General features: G+C 45.0%; 1 protein-coding gene across 1 annotated transcript in view; it reads right to left on the reverse strand.

The window, feature by feature from the left end:
* Positions 1 to 12,932, reverse strand: part of MERTK (MER proto-oncogene, tyrosine kinase) — a 106,137-nt gene that overhangs the window by 79,406 nt on the left and 13,799 nt on the right. The window lies entirely within an intron of this gene.

The following is a 12,932-nucleotide window of genomic DNA, read 5'->3' on the forward strand; positions in this document are numbered from 1 at the left end:
CAAAGGCTACTCCTGGTCACACAGACAAGTTCACAATTCTTGCACCTCAAAGTGACCCATCTCTAGGTACAGGGGAAAAAACCAGTCACTCATGTCACCAACTACAGAATGACTTGGAGCTTCCGATAAAATGCTTGCCTGCTGGAATGGACTGGAAATGTTGATTTCATCTGGCCCACAAGTATTTCTAAAAATATTGGCCCACAATAGTTGTACTTCTGGTTTTTTTAATAGCACTTCTGGAGCATACATTCTGTGCTGGTGGTTATGTATTCAAACACAATGGCCACAAGTGGTTGAGACAGGCAGAGTGGGAGAGACATGGGTCTGGCATTTTGTGAGTAAGTGACTGGGGGTACCCAGTGGTGCCTGTCCCCAGGCGATAGCTGTGCCTCTCCCACACTCAGGATGTCACACCCTCCTGGGCTCCTGAGTGCGTGCATGTGTGTGTGTGTGTGTGTGTGTGTGTGTGTGTGTGTGAGTAGGATGGTCTCTGCTTAGGGTTGTGCCAGATTTAGCAAATAAGAACACAGGACGCCTAGTTAGCTTGAATTTCAGATAAACAACAAATAATGTTTAGCGTAAGGAGCCAGCTAAGCACTATTTGGCCAATGGAGATACAAGCAGGAGATTTGGGGGCAGAAGGAAGGATCTGAGAATTTGTTCCTCTGGCTTCCTCCCTGCCAAGTCGCTCTGGCCTGCACATCTTCCTCAACTGAAGGTCATGGCTTCTGTTAGGGAGTCTTCTCCATGTGACTCTTTCCTGCCAGGTCGGCTCTCATGGTTGATGCATTTGAGAACTGCCTCCAGGGTGAATGCCAGGTTGGAGAAGAAGAGATTTCACTCTAAGAAACCGGGGAAAGCTCACTGCTTGCCTTTAGCCTGAGGTCTCAGTGGCTGTGGGAGAGCAGGGGCCCTCTGCATGCTTTGGGGGAGGCTATGTGGGTCAGCCACAGGCTGGCCTGGAGCCCAGCCATCCAGACGGATGAGTGTGCTGTGATGGGAGCGTTCGTTTATTCCAGGGAGTGGAGGTCAGGGTGACTCTGCAGAGAGGGGCCCCTGCCTCTCCTGTCGCCCCCATGCCATGCAAACCTTATGCACAAGTGTGGGCCCGGGCTCTTAGCAGGGAAGGGGAAAGCTCTGCCTGGGTCCCATCCAGTTCCGTCATCTTCCTCTGAATTTGGGGACACTTTCTGCAATGATGAATGCTCTGGCTGTTTGTTTTATGCCTGCAGACCCTCCACAAGAATGCTCTTTTTTCTCGAGGCTTTGAAGCACTTACAATTCACCTCTGCCTCTCAGATCAGCAAATTTATGTATGGTCTTTAGTCATTGACTTCCGTGGGACTGGGAAGTCAGGGGTATGTCCAGATAACTTTGTTTTTCTTGAAATATAAAGCAAGCAAGTGCAGTGGGAGAAGCAAATAACTCTTTGGTTTAACTGACTTGAAGACATTTAAAATGCCAAATTATGAAGGTAATCCAGGTTGGCAGTGAAAAATTCAAATATTTATAGAAGCACAGAAAACATAAAATGGAAACCTGTTTTGTAGTCCCAACCCTGCAAAATAACCCCTGATTACAGTTGGGTATAGCCTTCGGTTTTCTATGAGCTAAGCAGCTCTCTGAACAGACTAAAGGCAAGGCCACCCACTCAGATGATGTCAGGAGCAGCACACCCACCCCGTAATCACTGTGATAGCTGAAACGATAGCTAAGCTCCACGAGTTGAATTGCCAGGAGTGGACATAATGATTCAATTCCCAACCAATATTTACATAGCGCCCCCTGGGTCTAAGATTTGCTGTGATAGTCTAATGGGGTACAGAAAGGCACTTGCCCCAGGGGAGGAGAAGCAGAAGGTCCCAAGAGTCACAGGGGAAATGGGACACAGCTAACTGGGGCGAGGGGGAGGTCCTGACAGTATCAGGGAGGCCTTCCCTGGTCCCTCCCCACCCCCGACTACTTAACCCTCCAACATTAGGTGCTGGGCCCCTCCTCTTTGTAAAACCTCCTGTGACTCCTCATTCAGTTCTTTCTCTTCTGCTGGACTGAGAGTCCCAAGAGGCCTTGCACCCACACTATAGCCAGTTCATGGACGGTGCTCGAAGTAGGTGTGTTGAATAAGTTGAATAAGGTGTGTTGAATAAGTAAAGGCACAAATGAGAGGAGGGAGGTGAGGTGGACAGGGGTTCAAGGGGCAGGGGCATGGGAAACTGAAGAGAAAGAGGAGGCCCTAATCTTATGGGAACATGAATGTAGCTGTAGGGTGGCACTTCTGTGCTCGGACAAAGTGACAGAGCAAGTGGATACAGGCTCACTGCGGAGAGCCCCGAATCCTGGCTGAGGTAGCAGGGATTCCTGGAAGGTTCCTGAGCAGGGGAGGGGGAAGATCAGAGCCATACTTGACCCCAGCACTGACATCCGGCTGGGCAGAAGCAAGACTAGCAGGAAGGAGGAGGCCAGGAGGTGGGAAACCCGCCAGGAAGACAGCGAAGACCTAACTAGCAGAGCGGCCAGGAAGCAGGAAGGATGCGGCAGAGGCGAGGGGCTGACCTCACTATTGCCATCGTCCTGCGACAGAAAGGTCAGTTTGACACCAAGTATTTAGGAAGGATGTAATCTTAGAACACAGAAGAGTTCTCTGGAGTGGTCATGATTCTGGTTGTTGCTAGAAGAATCCAGGCCAGGATGCTGCTTCTGGTTCAGTTTTCTCTCAGGGGAAGTGGGGATGGCAATAATGGTGCCCTATAGGTTTGCTGTTAGCAATACAGGGCGTATTACTATGTCCGACTCACAGTGCTCAGTAACTGTTGGCTATTTTTCTTTCTCTTTTCTTTCTTTCTTTCTTTCTTTCTTTCTTTCTTTCTTTCTTTCTTTCTTTCTTTCTTTCTTTCTTTCTTTCTTTCTTTCTTTCTTTCTTATTCTACCCATCTATCTATTTGAGAGAGCGAGCGGGGGAGGAGCAGAGGGAGAGGGACAAGCAGACTTTGCACTGAACATAGAGCCCAACGCGGTGTTCGATCCCAGGACCTGAGATCATGGCTGAGATCATGACCTGACTGTCAGACACTCAATTGACTGAGCCAGCCAGACGCCCCTGTTTCTTACTATTTTCTTATATTATTGTGAATCAGTAAAAACCTGCCACGGTCCAATACCTGAGAGGGGCTGATTTATAGGGGTTGATAGCAAGGGCTGAACAACTCCTCATGGATGGTGAGGTTGGTGGGGCTCCCACTGCACAACTGTGGTGGTGAGGGCTGAGGGGGCTGCCATTTATATAGCAATGGCTATATGAGTGATTATGGATAATGTGAAAAAAGGCAAAATAGCAATCCCAGGTTTTGGACCCAAAGGTCAGGGCAATGACCAATCAGAGATTGTGTTTTAAGCTGCTAACTTTTCACTGTTTTGATTACTTTCATGCATAATGCCCCTCCCCGTTTTTCCTTACAAAACTGGATTGCTTTAAAATTATTTGGGGGGGGGGCAGTTATGGCAGGAGGAGAGATCAGGCCAACAAGGCTTGCTCGTACAACAAACCTTCTAGTTCTCACTAACCTGCTCCTGTTGACTCATCCTTAAGACGGCAAAAGGCAACATGATGGCCTGTTAGATGGACACACACTGGAGACCATTTTTATTGAGTATGAGAGAGGTATTAAAGCTCACAGAGCCTGAATGAGAATTTGGTACCCTCTACGCAGCACTCATGGAAAAGTGGGCTGCCTCTGGCTGTAATTTGGGTGGAATTCACAAGAAACTTCATCCTCCCCTCCTCTCCTTCCAAGGTTGTTTCCTTCTGTGAACTGGATAAGCCACTAAAGTGGCAAGTTTAACTCTACCTAAGTAACTGCTATGGAGCAGCCTTGGACAAATGGCCGCCCAGCAAGGTGGGAGAGTAGCTGTCCAGCTGTTGAGGCAGCTGCCTCTGCCAGCTCCAGGGGGCCACTCCCATCCAGCCCTGCAGCTGCATGAGGGCGCACCCCCGCCCGTTCCTAATCACCACTCAGCCCTTGACCAGATTCCAACATCAGCTGCATACAGACAGGGACTGTGTCTCCATCATTGACCCCCAGTGCCGAGCGCAGGGACAGGCTTATGGGACACGATCAGCAAATATTTATTCATCCAACAAATAAATTGGTTAGATATACTGTCTGTTGTTTCACGCAGGTTCGCCTTGTTGTTCTGAACACATCTGTAGCTTCCTCAAAAGCTGGAGGTGACACCCTCTGAACCCAGCAGGATGCGTGACATACATTTAATGCAGTGAACATCCATGGAATAAATGCGTGTGATGTGGGCAGAGTTCTGAAGGGTGAGCAGGGAAGAGAATTGGTCCAGGCAGGGACACTCCTGCGGCTGGGAGTGGGTTGGAGGTGGGATGTTGGCAGGGCTCTGAAGCAGCACCTTCTCCACCAATCACACACAGCTGCAGTGGGCCAGACATTTAGGGACCTTAGTCTTTTAGACTCAAAACTGGTCATTTGGGAGATGCTAGTGAACAGTCTACTTTCTGTGGGATTGACTAACACATCCCATCTTGAAATCCACGAAGAGTTGCTGGGTGCTTGCTGAGGGTGCATGATGGCAGGTGGGCTGGTTGGTGGACAGTTCAGTGGTTGCCCAGGAAAGTCCTTTGCTGCCTGAGACATGATCTCAGAAAAGCTCTTTAGCTTCGCCAATCCCCTGCAAGGGTAAGAGCGCCTCAGTGGTAGGACATGATCGGATCTATAGGGTCTGCCGGCACATTCTACAGATTTTAGGTGATGTTGTTGTCCTTGGCTTGCATCTGAACCTGGGCCTGTTGGCCACCTGAAGTAGGATTTTTGAGGCCAGACCTGGGCCTTGTAGGAATGAGCACTGGGACTAATCAGAGAGGTCCATGCATAGGGACTAGCAAAACTGGAACAACATAATTGCCAGTGGCGAATGAGAGGAGAAAAGAAACTTTTGGCTTGTGATAGCCAGAAGGCTCTGGGCCCTAAGGTATCTTTGTAGGGCTGGCTGGCCTCCATAACGCTTTCATAACAAGAGCTCCTTTCCTTTTCTCCAAGCCTTGGGACCACAGCCCAAGGTGGATAAAGGAAGCGGAAACTGCTAAAATTGCAGGTCCAGGGGTAGTGGCTGGAAAGGCAGCACTGGGCAGCACCCGGGCCCTGGAGGCCCTCCAAACCATGGGAGGACGACTGGGCAGGGGGGCAGGCCTGCAGGAGGAGGAGTGCGGATTGGCCAGCCCTATTTAATTCAACCGTGCTTTGGGTGTCAGGCTCCATCAATCTGCTTTACAATCCTGGGTGCCCGGAAGGGGAGAGCGGAAACGCCTTGGCCTGAGTGTTGGAACAACGGCAGGACTGAAGTGCCAGTCTGTGGGACCCACTGCCCCGCGCTTTCTACTCTTCCTCAAACAACAAAACAGAGGCCTCAAGAGAGCTTGTTGAAGTTCAGCCTCAGAATCAGGAGGCCCAGAGGAGGATGCAAGAGTGAGGGCTTAGCCTTGAACTCCTGCGGGTTCTTTGCTTCCCACCTGCAAAGAATACATGGTCCTGGGGAGAAGCGACAGACAGAGGGGAGGATGCCCTTTGCCCAGGAGCTAACACCTCCTTTCTGGCCTGGCTGCCTGCTGTGGGCTTTGCTATCAATTGCCAGTCAGTTGGAAGAAAGCCCTCCTTCAGCAGCGGGTTTGCAGTTTACAAAAAGGCTTTTGGAGCCCACGCCCCATTCCCTCTCCTGCAGTGCCCTGTGTCCCCCTCCAAGAGAAAGGGCCACACCTGGACTGTCTCCCTTCTCCCACCCCCATCATTCTGGCTGATAATCTGAATCATGGCCCTGGGCAGCTTTCCTGTCATCTAGTTTAAGGGCTCCTTCCCCATCCCTGTGGCTGGCTGAGGCCAAATCCAGAACAAACAGAAACTTTCTACTTAGTTTTGTTTCACTTTATGTAAACGTGAAGGTTTCTCAATTGATAAAGAGTAGCAATGATACTTAATGAGAGAAAAATTTTAAACCTTTACCCTGAAATCACTTGACTCTATTGTCCCAAAACTGTAAATGGTAAACATGAACTTCACTGGAGTGAATACACTCCGCGACCTAGGAAAAGTTACACGGAGAAAAAGGCCATTCACGGGATGAAACTGACTCTTGAATAGTCCCATTTGCACCAAGCATAGCAAAGCCTGGCAGCAGAAACTGGGTATCTGACGGGGGCAGAATGGGCTCTGGCAGGGGCTTTACTGGAAAGCAAGGGGAGGACATGTCTGGCTGCTTGCGCATGGAGGGGTCACAGCTGTGGTGTGACTGCAGATAAGACGGAGTGCCAGCAAAACCCCACTGGTATGCCTGCACAGAGCGAAGAAAGCAAAGTCGGGTATAAAACATGGTGTGGGCAGATCAGATTTTCCACATGCGCCCCAATGGGCATAGCGTTGCCAGATAAAAAACAAGGCGTTCCAGTTACACTTGAATTTCAGATAAGCAATGAATATGCCAGTACACAGGGATATACTCAGTCAAATATATATGACTTTGTATCATTTAGCCCAAACTAGCTGGAGCCAGAGTGCCAGGGAGTTAGTTCACTGTTGCTCCCCTAACAGGCTGGCCTCCTTGGGTGCAGAGAAGGGTGAAGAGTGGGTCTGGAGGAGGCAACAAGGGACCCCAGTACATCAGACGAGCTATTCAACCTCTCTAAGACCTCACTTGGAGGGCGTAAAGGGGCTCAGACCTCTGAGCAACAATGGTGATAACCAGGCTCTCTTCCCCACTTCCCCTGGTATGCTTTCTGGCTTAAGAAAAAAAGGAGAGCCCCACCTATGCCTTTCTTCCTCCTGCACACACTTCCACAGTGAAGTCCCAAGGGCCTCAAAGCGTTTTAACCAGTTCTTCATGATCCCCTTCAGCCCGTACCCCACTTTGTGACTTGGGCATTTCACCTTTTCTCGGTAGAAGTGCCTTGCAAAAGAAGCTTCCCAAGCAGACTGCACCGTTCAAGTCCTTTCGGTAGAGGAACACCAATTCAACCAGAAAAGAGCTCCAGAGTCTGACTGTGACTCTTCATCATCGTCTTCTATCTCTCCAGCATGCCTTCAAAACTAGCAGAACATCAGGGTCTCCAGGCAAAGGTTTTAAAGCTCTGACACCTGCTTTTCACCCAGAGCTTGAGCTTATTGGTCAGGGGTGTAGTTTGGGTATCGGGACTTCAAAAAAAAATCTCTTCTCGGGATTCTAATGTGTAGCCAGGGTCAGAACCCCTGCTCTAGCAAGTGGATCCAGTATTCCAAATCACCTTGGGGAAGGGGGCTCTTGAGGATTCCGCCTGAGAATCCCCACCCAGAAGGCTCAGGTTTGAACCCTGTGGTTTGGAAGCATGGTACATATAAGAACTCTGGAGTCAAAGAGGCAACGTTTAGTCCACCCAGCTCAGCCAGTCAGAGACCAGATAACCTTGTGCAAGTCACTTGGTCTCCTCACCTGTAAAGTAAGGCACACAACACTGCCTTCTTTCAGAATGATAGCAGAATACCGCACATAAAACTCCATGCAGTGCCTGCCATGCACAGACATGCAATAAATGAGTTAAGATTTTCTTTTTTTAAAAAAAGATTTTATTTATTTACTTATTTAAGAGAGAGAGAGAGAAGCAGGGCATGAGTAGGGAGAGGAGCAGAGGGAGAGAGCAGAGGGAGAGGGAGAAACAGACTCCCCGGGCGGGGAGTCGGAGGCAGGGCTTGATCCCAGGATCCTGGGATCATGACCTGAGTCGAAGGCAGATGCTTAACCAACTGAGCCACCAGGGCACCCCCAGTTAAGATTTTCATAACATGAAACAAATGATCTGTTGTTTCGAAGGTGCAACTAATCATGTCTGGACCATCAATGCTGAACATATGGGACCAGTTATGCTGACTTAGACCATTCAACCTCTTGCAGTGAAATATGAATATATGTTTACTTAACCAAGGCTTTTCCTTCTCTTTCCCCTTTGGCAGCACACCAAGCGTGACAGAAAGACTGAAGGAACACTTTCTGGCCAGAGTGGTGAAGCAGTTTGGCCCCTGGTATCAGGGATTGGTTCTCCCTAAGGGCCAGATGTGGCTTTCTCGAGATCTAGGAGAGACTCTCAGTCTCCAAGTTTAATTCCTCCATCACGCCACTCCCAACACATACGCTCCAGCCCACCAATACCTGAATGCCCATTAATAAAAAGCCATTTTCGGGGCACCTGGGTGGCTCAGTCAGTTGAGTATCAGATTCTTGATTTCGGCTAGGGTCATGATCTTGGGGCCATGGGATTGGCCCCTCTTTGGGCTCTGCGAAAGCGTGGAATCCACTTGGGATTCTCTCTCTCCCTCTGCCCCTCCTCCTGCTCGCACGCACGTGTGCACACTCTCCCGAATAAACAAAATCTTAAAAAAAAAAAAGGCATTCTTTTAAAGAAAAAAATTATTTCCTTTTAAAATGTGACTATTTCTGGAACACCAAACATCTAACAAGAATAGTTTGTCAAAGTCTTTTCTAAGTGAAAGAGGGCAGAGAATTCTGTCCAAAAACAGATATACTTTTCCCTACTCCTCCCACTAAGTACACGTAAAAACAACAGAAACAAACATTAAACAAACAAACAAACAATAACAACAACTACTACTCCGGAAAGTGGAGAGAAGGCAGATGTATCAGGAACTTCAGGATGCTAGACCACCATGGTGATGAATTCCCTCGGTTTTCCTTTGCCTCCATACGTCTCAATTTGGAAATGTTACCAGGCAAAGAACACCACCACCAACAAAACAAAAACACGAAAACAAAAACAAAACCACAACCAAAGCCTATTTTCCTGAGTCAAAAGACCAGGAAAGGGACAGCCCATCAATACAGAAGATTTTTAGACAATAAACTGTTCTCCTGGATGCCTGGGTGGCTCAGTTGGTTAAGCATCCGCCTTCGGCTCAGGTCATAATCCAAGGATCCTGGGATTGAGTCCCACATCGGGGGTCCCTGCTCAGTGGGGAGTCTGTTTCTCCCTTTCCCTCTGCCCCTCCCCCTGCTCATGCTCTCGCTCTCTCTCTTGAATAAATAAATAAAATCTTAAAATAAAAACTGTTCTTCTCCAGGCAACCCACCCAGAAAACCCTATGGTCCCATCCCCACCCATGCCAGCAAAGGTCAAGTGGGGAGCCTAGACCTCTACCCTTACTGGGTTGAAAAGAGGTGCCACAACTATTCCATCAGGTGGTATCAGAGAGGGCCAAGTAGAAAGCTGAGACTTTCATCCTCACTGGCTTGTGTTAGTAAAGACCATGTGGGAAGCGTGGACTTCCACTCCCACCTGGCATTAATGGGGCACCCCTTCCTGTACCCACTGGGGTGGCATCAGAGAAGGTCTAGTAGAGAATCAGGGGTTTCACTGCTGCCAGTGAGGCCATCCCTCCTCTTCCCCTAGTGTCAGTGGAGGTAAGGTGGTGAACAGTCAGGAAGTACTAAGGCACTCCAACCCCTCCCAGACAGGAGGTGTCAGTGGAAACCTAATGGGCAGCCAGAACTCCCACTCCACCTCTAATCAGCAGTAACTCACAGTCAGATGCCAATGGAGGTTGAAGGGAAAACCTAGAATTCTACCCCCAGTGGGCAGTGAAGAGGCAGCATACCTCTTTGCCAGCTAGAGCAGCTGAGAGGAAACCCAGTATAACAAAAGATAAAAATAAGAGCCAGAGTCTCATAATATAATACCCCAAATACCTAGGTTTCAATAAAAAATTCAATCTCAAACTGAATGAAATACCAACAGCAAGGTGACAGAGAATTATCTGAAAAAAGTTTTAAAAAAGGAATCTTAAAAATACTTCAATGAACAAGTAAGAACATGAAACACATGAAACATAGAAAGCCTCAACAAAGAAATATAAAGTCATAGTAAAGAAATTAAAGATATATATTTAAAAATGCAACTTTTTGAACTGAAAAATACAATAGCCAAAATAAAAACTCAATGGGTGGGCTCAATAACAGAAGGCAGGGGCAGACGAAAGAATCAGTGAACTGGAAGACAGAACCACAGAAAATGATCTAATCTGAACAACAGAGAGAAAAGAGACTGAGAAAAAAATGAACAGAGACTCCAGAACCTCTAGGACTATTGCTAAAGATCTAATGTTTGTATTCTCAGAGTCCTGGAAGGAGAGGAGAAAGAAGAGAGCGAGAATGAAAAAGCACTTGAAGAAATAATGCTGAAAGCTTCCTAAGCCTGACAAAAAATATAAACCTACAAAATCAAACATCTGAGTGAAACTAACATAGGATAAACCCCAAAAATATCCACACCAAGATATATCACAGTCAAACTTCTGAATAGTAAAGACACGGAAAACTTTTGAAAGCACTGAGAGAGAGAGAGATAATGCGTGACCTATAGGAGAAAAACAATTCAAATGGCAGTATACTTCACATAGGGAACCATGGAGGACAGAAGGAAGTGGCATGTTTCATAAGTGCTGAAAGGAGAGAACAGTCAACTCAGAATTTTTCAGAAATGAAGGGGAAACCAAAATATTCCAGATGAAGGAAAACTAAGAATTTGTCATCAGCAGACTACTCTTAAAAAATAGCCAGAGGAAACTCTCTAAACAGAAAGAAAACAATAAAAGAAGGAAACTTGAATCATCGGAAGGGAGGAAAAAACACAGAAAGCAAAAATATTGGTTAATACAATAGACTTTCCTCTTCTTGAGTTTTCTAAATTATGCCTGATGATTAAAGAAAAACTGTAACACCATCTGATATAGTTCTATATATGAAGAAATATGTAAGATAATTATGTCTTAAATGGGGAAGTAAAGGAACTTTAAAGGAGGTAGGGATTTTATAATTACCTTGAACTGATGAAACAGCAACACCTAATATATCGATAATTACATTAAATGATCTAAGTATATTAAAAGATCAAGATTGGCACAGTAGATTAAAAAACTACCCAGCTATCTGCTGTTTATAAGAAATTCATGGCAAATATAATGATACAGGCAAGTTGAACACAGAAGACAGAAAAAGATATATCATGCAACCATTAATCAAAAGAAAGCAAGATAGCCACCTTGATATCAGATAAAGTAGATTTCAAAGCAAAGAAATCTACCAGAGACAGAAAGGCAAATTATATAATGATAAAGACTCAATCTACCAAGAAGATATAGCAGTCTTAAATGAGTGTGTACCAAACAAAGCAAAGAGCTACAAAATATGTGAAGCAAAAACTGATATAACTGAAAGGAGAAAAAACAAATTAACAATTGTAGTTGGAGACTTCACCATCTCTCTCTCAAGAGCTGATCATAGAACAAGGCAGAAAATAAGCAAGGATATAGAAGAACTAGATGACATGGCCAATGGAAAGAATCTAGTCTACATTTATAGAACATTCCAACCAACAACAGCAGAATCCACATTCTTTCCAAATGACGATGGGATATAAACCAAGATAAACCATATCGTGGGCCATAAAGCAAATCTCAAGAAATTTAAAAGAATTAAAAATCATAGTTTGTGTTCTCTGACCACAATGGAAATAATCAGAAATAACAGAAAGGTAATAGGAAATTCTTCAAATACTTGCAAACTAAACTTCTATATAAGCTATGGATCAAAGAGGATGTCTCAAGGGAAATAAAAAAAATATATACTGAACTGAATGAAGATAAAGATAAAACATAAAAATTTGTGGGACACAACACAGTGCTGAGGGAAAATTTACTTAGTAATCTAAGCTTGGAACACAGACAAAGAAGAGCAAAAGAAAAAATAATATATTTATAGGAAAGGAAACAAAAGAGAAAAGCATTAGAGAAAATCAATGAAACAAAGAACTGGGTGTTTGAAAATAACCAATGAAATTGACAAATCTCTAGCAAGACTACAAAGAAAAAAAAGAAGACACAAATTACTAATATCAGGAATGAAACAAGGAATATTACTATTGATTGTACAGACATCAAAAGGATAATAATTAAATACTACAAAGAACTCTACACACAAATCTGACAATATAGAGGAAATGGACTAATTCCACAAAAGACACAAACTACTACTACAACTCACCCACTATGAAACAGATAATTTGAATATCCCTGTGACTATAAAGGACATTAAATTCATCATCTAAAAAAATCCCCCCAAAATTAATTTCCAGGCCAAAACAGTTTCACTGGATAATTATACCAAATGCTTAAAGAAGAATTAGCACACATTCTACATAATATTTTCCAGAAACTAGGAGAGGACAAAAGCCAATATACTTGACGAAGCTGGTGTCCTGACACCAAAACTAGACAAACACAGTAAAGAAAAAAAGTACAGATCAACATCCTTCATGAATATAGATGCAAAAACTCCTTAACAAAATATCAGCAAATAGAATTCAACAATGTATAAAGATAATTATATACCAAGATCAAGTGGAATTTATTCCATGGATAGAAAGTTGGTTCAATATATGAAATTAATGAAAATCAATCAATGTCATCCACCATATTAACAGGTTAAAGAAGAAAAATCACATAATCATATCAATCATTTAACAAAGTCCAACAACCATTCAATACCCATTCACAATTTTTAAGAAAATAGAAAGAGAGGAGAACGTGCTCAACTTGATAAAGAGCATCTACAAAAAACTGAAAGCTATCATTTTACTTTATGGTAAAAAACTTCATTCTTTTCCTCTTAGATTAGAAATAAAGCAAAATGTCTGCTTACCCCATTCTTTGCTTGTTTGTTTTTAAGTAGACTCCACACCAAACATGGAGCCCAATGCAGGGCTTGAACTCATGACCCTGAGATCAAGACCGGAGCTGAGATCAAGAGTTGGATGCTTAACCGACTGAGCCACCCAGGTGCCCCTGCAGTCCTCATTCTTAGTCAACATAGTGCTGAAA

Source organism: Ursus americanus, chromosome 7 (assembly GCF_024610735.1).
Source record: "Ursus americanus isolate L20-20 chromosome 7, mUrsAme1.1.p, whole genome shotgun sequence".
In the NCBI taxonomy this organism is placed as follows: domain Eukaryota; kingdom Metazoa; phylum Chordata; class Mammalia; order Carnivora; family Ursidae; genus Ursus; species Ursus americanus.